The sequence below is a fragment of the Octopus bimaculoides genome, chromosome 14, assembly GCF_001194135.2.
Source record: "Octopus bimaculoides isolate UCB-OBI-ISO-001 chromosome 14, ASM119413v2, whole genome shotgun sequence".
Classification (NCBI taxonomy): domain Eukaryota; kingdom Metazoa; phylum Mollusca; class Cephalopoda; order Octopoda; family Octopodidae; genus Octopus; species Octopus bimaculoides.
In genome coordinates this window covers 27,305,177-27,312,034 of record NC_068994.1, presented here as the reverse complement: position 1 = coordinate 27,312,034, position 6,858 = coordinate 27,305,177, and the positions used below count along the sequence as shown (strand labels likewise).

Sequence of the window (6,858 nt, the reverse complement as noted above, 5' to 3'; positions counted from 1 at the left end):
CAACCCATGCTAGCATGGAAAGTGGACGTTAAACGATGATGATGAATAATACTGTTGACTGTGACTTCGAAATTCCAACCATTCTTGGAATCTTCAAAGTCACTGTCAACAACATGCATATATAAGAATAATAAATTTGTACTCTACAAAAGTATCGAGTTATTCATTAGATTAATGTAAAATTTTTATTATAACTGGACATAAAAACAAGCATTGGTATATATATGCACACACACACGTATGTATGATGTGTGTATGTCTTTGTGTTTCTCCCCCCTCCCCACTGCTTGACAGTCGTTTTTAGTTTGTTTATGTCCTTCTAACTACTTAGCAGTTTGGCAAAAGAGACAATGTAATACATACCAGACTTTAAAAAAGATAGTACTGATAGTGCCCCGACATGATCACAATCCAAAGTCTGAAACAAGTAAGAGAAAAAGATTAATTCTAGTGAGAGTGGGGAAAACAAATCTGGAATTTAAATTAATTAAAATTAATTGTAAAAGTAATATAGTTGTGAGTGACTTATGTTTGCCAGTACAGTGATACCTCTGAGTACATTTCATTGTTGTTAAACCGCATCAAGAGAATTTCATCTAATGATTAGCATTATTAGGCTTAAGAAGACTTGTTTGTTTCAGATATATTTCACAATCTTTCTGTATTACATTCTTATACTTTCTTTTATTATATTTTTGATGATTTTGTATTACTTTATACTGTTTTTCTAGAAAAGGTATAACTGAATCATATGAGAAATTGACTTAAAGGGTTGTCAACAGGGACAGTATGTGGCCTTAAAACATGCCTCAGAAAATTCAGCCAACGTCAATTTAAAGCAATGATCATGATGGTGGTGGTGGTGACAACTTACAGTGTTTTTTATCAAGAATGTAACTGTGCATTTGAGAAAACCAAATTTTCGTATGATACACCACTCTAGAAATGTATTGTTAATCATGTCTGCTAATGAGACATTTAAAGGTTTTAATTGCTTGCAATGAATATTCTCTCATGTTGGCATCCATCATACAGGCAATTAAATTTGTGAAATGTGTTGTTCCTTGTATAGTGCCTCTTGCCAATGTGACCAGTACTAAATGTGATTATAGTATCTGTTTCATCTGCTTTGGTGCTAGAAGTAGTGCATGTTCTGTTGTGTAGTGTGTGTGTGTGTGTTGTCACACTTGTTATGAAGAAAAGTTTCCCTAATCTTGCATCTTTATATTGTATAGCTAACTTTAGTTCCATATAATTTCTCTCACTCATTGCATATGGCTATAGCTATTCAGTTGGTTTCTGCAATAAACTTTATATCTATTATCAAACTTCTCTGATGTTATACAAACAATGAGAGGATGGGAATGATAATATATAACCCAGTTTAACACCACCATGTGATACTCTGTTGGCTTAACAGGAGTCCACTATGTTGCAGGCATTCAAACCAGGAGGATTTGAACTCAGAACATACACAGCTGGAAAAAAGTGCAAGGCGTTTTGTCCAACACTCTAGCATTTCTATGAATCCATCACCCTAACAATAATAATAATCCTTTCTAGTATAGGCACAAGGGTTTACATTAAGAAAGACATCATGGACAGTACAGGACAAAACAAAGGATGTGTGTGTGTGTGTTGTTATGAGGGTTTTGTGTGTAAACAAGACCAACAAAATTTTTAAAAATCAACAATGTGTGATCCTCAATTGAGAGGAGATGTTCGAGGGCTGCTCATAGAAAAATCCCATAATTCCATTAAAATCACCACCAAAACCAAGAACCACCATCATCACCACCACTACAAAACAAATATAGGAACAGCAATCGTGATAACAACTATGAAGAGAGGAATAAAAAAAATAGCAACAACATCAAACAAATACAATAACAAGAACAACATGAAACACTACAGTAGTAACAACAACATGAACATCAAACACTAGGCGTACCAAAAAAGAAACACCAATAGCAACAAAACCATAACAACAACAATAGCAATAAGAACAATGTTAACAATAAAAACAACAAACACCATTGTCAACAACAACAACAACAACTATTCTTAGCTCAAAATAAAATAGTTTCTGATGGAGCAGAGGATGAGGGTGAAGAGTCTGGAACTGAATTATAGAAAATAGTATTATGTTTATTGAATAAGAAACCCCTCCCTCTCTCTAAAAATATGGAAGCTTAATATCGAAATGATTTGTGAGTCACTATGGTAACAACTCTAACACTTTCAACAGCAACAATGAAAGCTTCTGTGGCCACATGATCTGTTAGAAATAACAGCCAGATTCCTCCAACTTACACCCCACTGTCTTAAAACTGGAAGGACATTGGACAAAGTTGTTTAAGATATATGAAAAAGTAGTTTTGATCATAGATATACTTGATTGAGGCAGATCTGGGGTTAAGCAACCCCACTAGTAACACTTGTTGTCAGTCAACAGAGGGAAAAATGAAAGATACACGAGATACTGTACTTTAAATAGAGTATGTATGAAATACAAATGGGATGGTCATGACTGGACTACCTTTATTCATAGGTCAACTGATTAGGGACTAACCCAGGGCTAATCAACTACAACATTAGTCAGCGATTCTGACATTAAAAAAAAGGGATTTTGCCTCATTGAAAGATAATGATAATGTAGAATATTGTCTTTATTGACTTGGGGTTCAGTTCTCATTGAGATACCCCCAGAGGGAACTTATACATAACTGCTCAACATGCTAGACACAGCAGTCAAATCTCCTGCGAATCTTATCATCTTAAAAAAGAAGGACATACTAGGCAATGTCACTATCATGATGATGATGCTGTTCTTTATGTCTTACTTCTTTCAGCCATTTGACTATGGCCTTGCTGGAGCACCACCTTGAAGAATATTTTAGTCAAATGAATCAATCTCAGTACTTATTTTGTCATTAAATCTGGTACTCATTCTATTGGTTCCTTTGATGAACCAATAAGAAACTAATAGAGGTTCTAAATTATAGGGATGTAAACGAAACACATCAACACTGGTTGACAAGTGGTTGTGAGGTGTGGAAGACAAGGTTGTGGTCCTCCAGATCAAACGAGTGCCACAAAGGAATTGGCAAAGGCTGGGCTTGGAAATGATAATCCAGGCCATTGCAGAAGCTTTGGAGAAGATAGCGGAAACCATCACAATTGGTGAAGAAGTAAAACTGAGAAGTGGAGGGTAGGATTCCCCTGTGTTTTAAATGTGGCCAAAAAGGTCACATAAAAGCAGAAAGCCCTCCACCTGACACAAAGGCACCAACGAAGGAAATCACACCTCCACCTCTTGCGCCATCCTATGTGAGCAAGGAGGAGCCAAAGAAGGAGGAAGAAACCCGAGAGGCAGAGGAAACAGAATGGAGTACACAGGTCAAGAAAAGAAAAAGTGGAGGAAAAAAAGAACTGATGTGAAAATGTGAACTCCCCATCCTACTCATACCAGGTCCCTCACTGTCCCACCCTCACCCAACAGTCACCAACTCTCACTTTGTCCCTCCAGACACAGGCACAGACATCCAGGTACCCAAAATTCCCCAATCTCACCCTCCCCCACAAAAAATGTGTCACATGGTGGTTTATAACCAAGCGAACAAAAAGTTAAGAAAGGAAATTAAGAAAATAAACCCACCTATGTCGGTGTCTGAGGGTTAACTCAAGCACTCCAGATGCACCCTGGTGTGTAAGGAAGAAATGAGTAGACTTATAGTAAAATAAGGATCAGAGACCTGAATAGGGAAATGGTGGGCTTTTGTTACCTCTTTTTCAGCAATGACTAACTGATGATAATGTAATGATTTGTTTTATAAACGGTTTAAAAAGTCTAAATGAGGTCACTCATATTGTGGGGTCGATTGGCCTTCATTCCATTTTTCACTATTTATAACCATTTTCTCTGTTTGTTTTTCTTTTTTCTCCCCAGTAATATGTTTGTCTGTTCTTGTATTGTCTATCTTTGTAGCCCCAAGTGGGTAATTAGGAATATACCATACCAATACAACCATTAACATCTTAATTTCAGACACAAAGACAGACAGACAAATACACACACACACTTTTGTGTGTGTATGTATATATATATATGTATGTGACAGACCATGTATGTATGACAGACCATGCTTTTCTTTTGTTGGGCTCAAATCTCATTTGCAAACCCTTGGAAACCACACCTCCACCAACTATTCTGCTTTATACGTCTGTGCAGACTTTTCAATGCAATGTCTGACAGGAGGTTTGCAAATCTAATGGAGAAATTTTAAGATCCACAAAGATCAGAACTTATTTGCAGCTCTTGGTGTCCAAATCAGATATGCAATCTATGTGGGTGTCTTCAAAATATTGTCTGGTTTAACAAGCCACATCAGATGCCATGATAGTTCTAAGCTGAAGGTGCAGGAGGTGGTCAAACTCTGCATAAGGAGTATACAACCACCATCATACGTACATACATACATAGAAACATACATATATATATATATATATAAATAATATATGAGTGTATGCATATATATGTCCATGTATGTACATACCTTCATCTACATGTATATATAGATGCATATCTGAGTACATGACGTTGCAAAAGAACATGGACAAAATGATAAACAAGGTACAGAAAGCACACAGGCCACATAGAGAACACACACACACACACACACACACACACATATATATATATATATATATATATAGACCCAACTCAACCCTCCTCCTCCATGGACAAGAAGCATCATGAACCCCCTTTACACTTGTTATTATCCCTATCTCAATACTCCCCACTCTCACACCAATAACAAACAAGGAATCCTACCCACACCGATGCACAAAACTCCCACCCAAGGAACCCCATACCGTCCACCCAACCAGCATCCACAATCATACCTCTTTTCCTACAGATCTTCATACCCACGCTACTCACACCAACAGAATCCCGATAACTACCTATCCCACTCCAACCTCTCATACAATCCACCCTACAAACACCCAAAAACCCACCGCATTTCTCACAAAACCTTAAACCATCACATCCCAGACCAACACAATCACTATAACTGCCCATCCACTTCCAGCCTCTCCACCCAACAATACCCCAACCTCTACCCCTTCTACCAGAACTCTGACAATCACTACACCCCCTACTTCAACAACCATTTTTTAGACAGAGGGGAGAAAAACAGGCACCACCGCTAATACAGACCCATAAAAAGAAAACTAAAATAATAAATCTCTCTAATAAAACCCTTACACAAACCCAAATTAACATCCTAGACAGAAGCTTAAAATTCACACCCACCCCAAGGACACCCAACCCCACTGAGATCAAGGATGACATTTCAGAATTCTGCAGAAAGCTTCGTTTAACAGAAGCTTTTATAGACCTCAACAATGAGGATGATTCAATTATTAAAAACAAAAGCAACTTCATACCTTCCAAAGGAAGAAATAAAGCACTGGACGATTTTTGCAACCACATCCAGAGTTTCCCTTTTACCCCACCCAAAACCAAGGTCAAATCCAACTTTAATAGCAAAACATGGAAACAGGACAAAGCCTTACTATCAAAGAAGCTGACAAAGGTAGTACTGTAGTCCTAATGAACACAGATTTTTACAAACACCTAGCACTCTCCTTACTAAACGATAACTCCTATGAAACTATCACCAACTATAAACAACAAAAAACTCTAAAAAACCTCATCACCCTTATACTCCAACATGGTCAAGGACTCACGGACAAAGAAAAGGATTATATCATTAATTTCAAATGCAAGCCCAGCCTCTTCTATGGCCTCCCTAAAATCCATAAAAACAAATCCATCACCGAAGCCTGCAAACTCTCCTCTGACATCTACATCAACATCAAGGCACCAGAAGACTTAAAACTAAAACTCATTATAGCAGGCACCTCCTGCGAAACACACCGCTTAAGCAACTTCCTGGACATCCTTTTGAAACCTTTCCTAAGTCACATCAAAAGTTTCATTAGAGATGATCTTGACATGCTTAAGCACCTCCCAAAAACAACAAATGAGGAAGCATTCTTGGTTTCTTTTGTCGTGATCAACCTATATACAAACATCCCTCATGAATTTGGTATTGAAGCAATTAAATTCTGGCTGGAGAAACTCCTAGAAGCATTTCCTAATCGCATCAGCACAACCTTCATTACAGAATCACTTAAGCTCATTCTGATCAATAATTACTTTCTGTTTGCAAACACATACTATCGCCAAAAATATGGTATCGCGATGGGTACCAACGGGTTTTTTTGAATTATCACTATATGAGATCTCACACCAGAAATTTGAACACCTTTTCCACATCTACTTAATGGAAAACTAGAAAAGATACTTGGATGATTGTTTCATCATATGGAAGGAATCCTATGAAAAACTTCTAGAATTCCCTTCTCCTGCCTATCCATTGAAATACATTTAAATTTACTTCTTGTTTCTCTAAGAACAAGAACATAAACTTCCTGTTGACAAAGAGTCCAGAACTCCAACTAAAGAATTGTCTTCCCTTACACACACTTCCTGTTTTGACACCACACTTTCTGTTTAACACATAAACTCTCAGCCTTTTTTAAACACAACACGATTCTTAATTCCATGCAGCCTAATCTATCGAACAATTATCTACATGGATTACCATTGAACTTTAAAAAGTCAAAGACAATATAATGTATTGGTATATTTATTTTTTTTATATATTTTTAATATTTTTGTAAAAAAAACATTTTCATTTCCACTCTTCTTGAAAATTTACCATGCAATGAAAGCTGGTTAGAAATCCTTTTTAATCCTCCTTATGCACATCTATATTAAAATATGCT

General features: G+C 36.9%; 1 protein-coding gene across 1 annotated transcript in view; it reads right to left on the bottom strand.

Moving 5' to 3' along the window:
- LOC106878084 (VPS10 domain-containing receptor SorCS3) overlaps positions 1-6,858 on the bottom strand; it is a 1,235,712-nt gene that overhangs the window by 364,842 nt on the left and 864,012 nt on the right. The gene's annotated exons all lie outside the window — the stretch shown is intronic.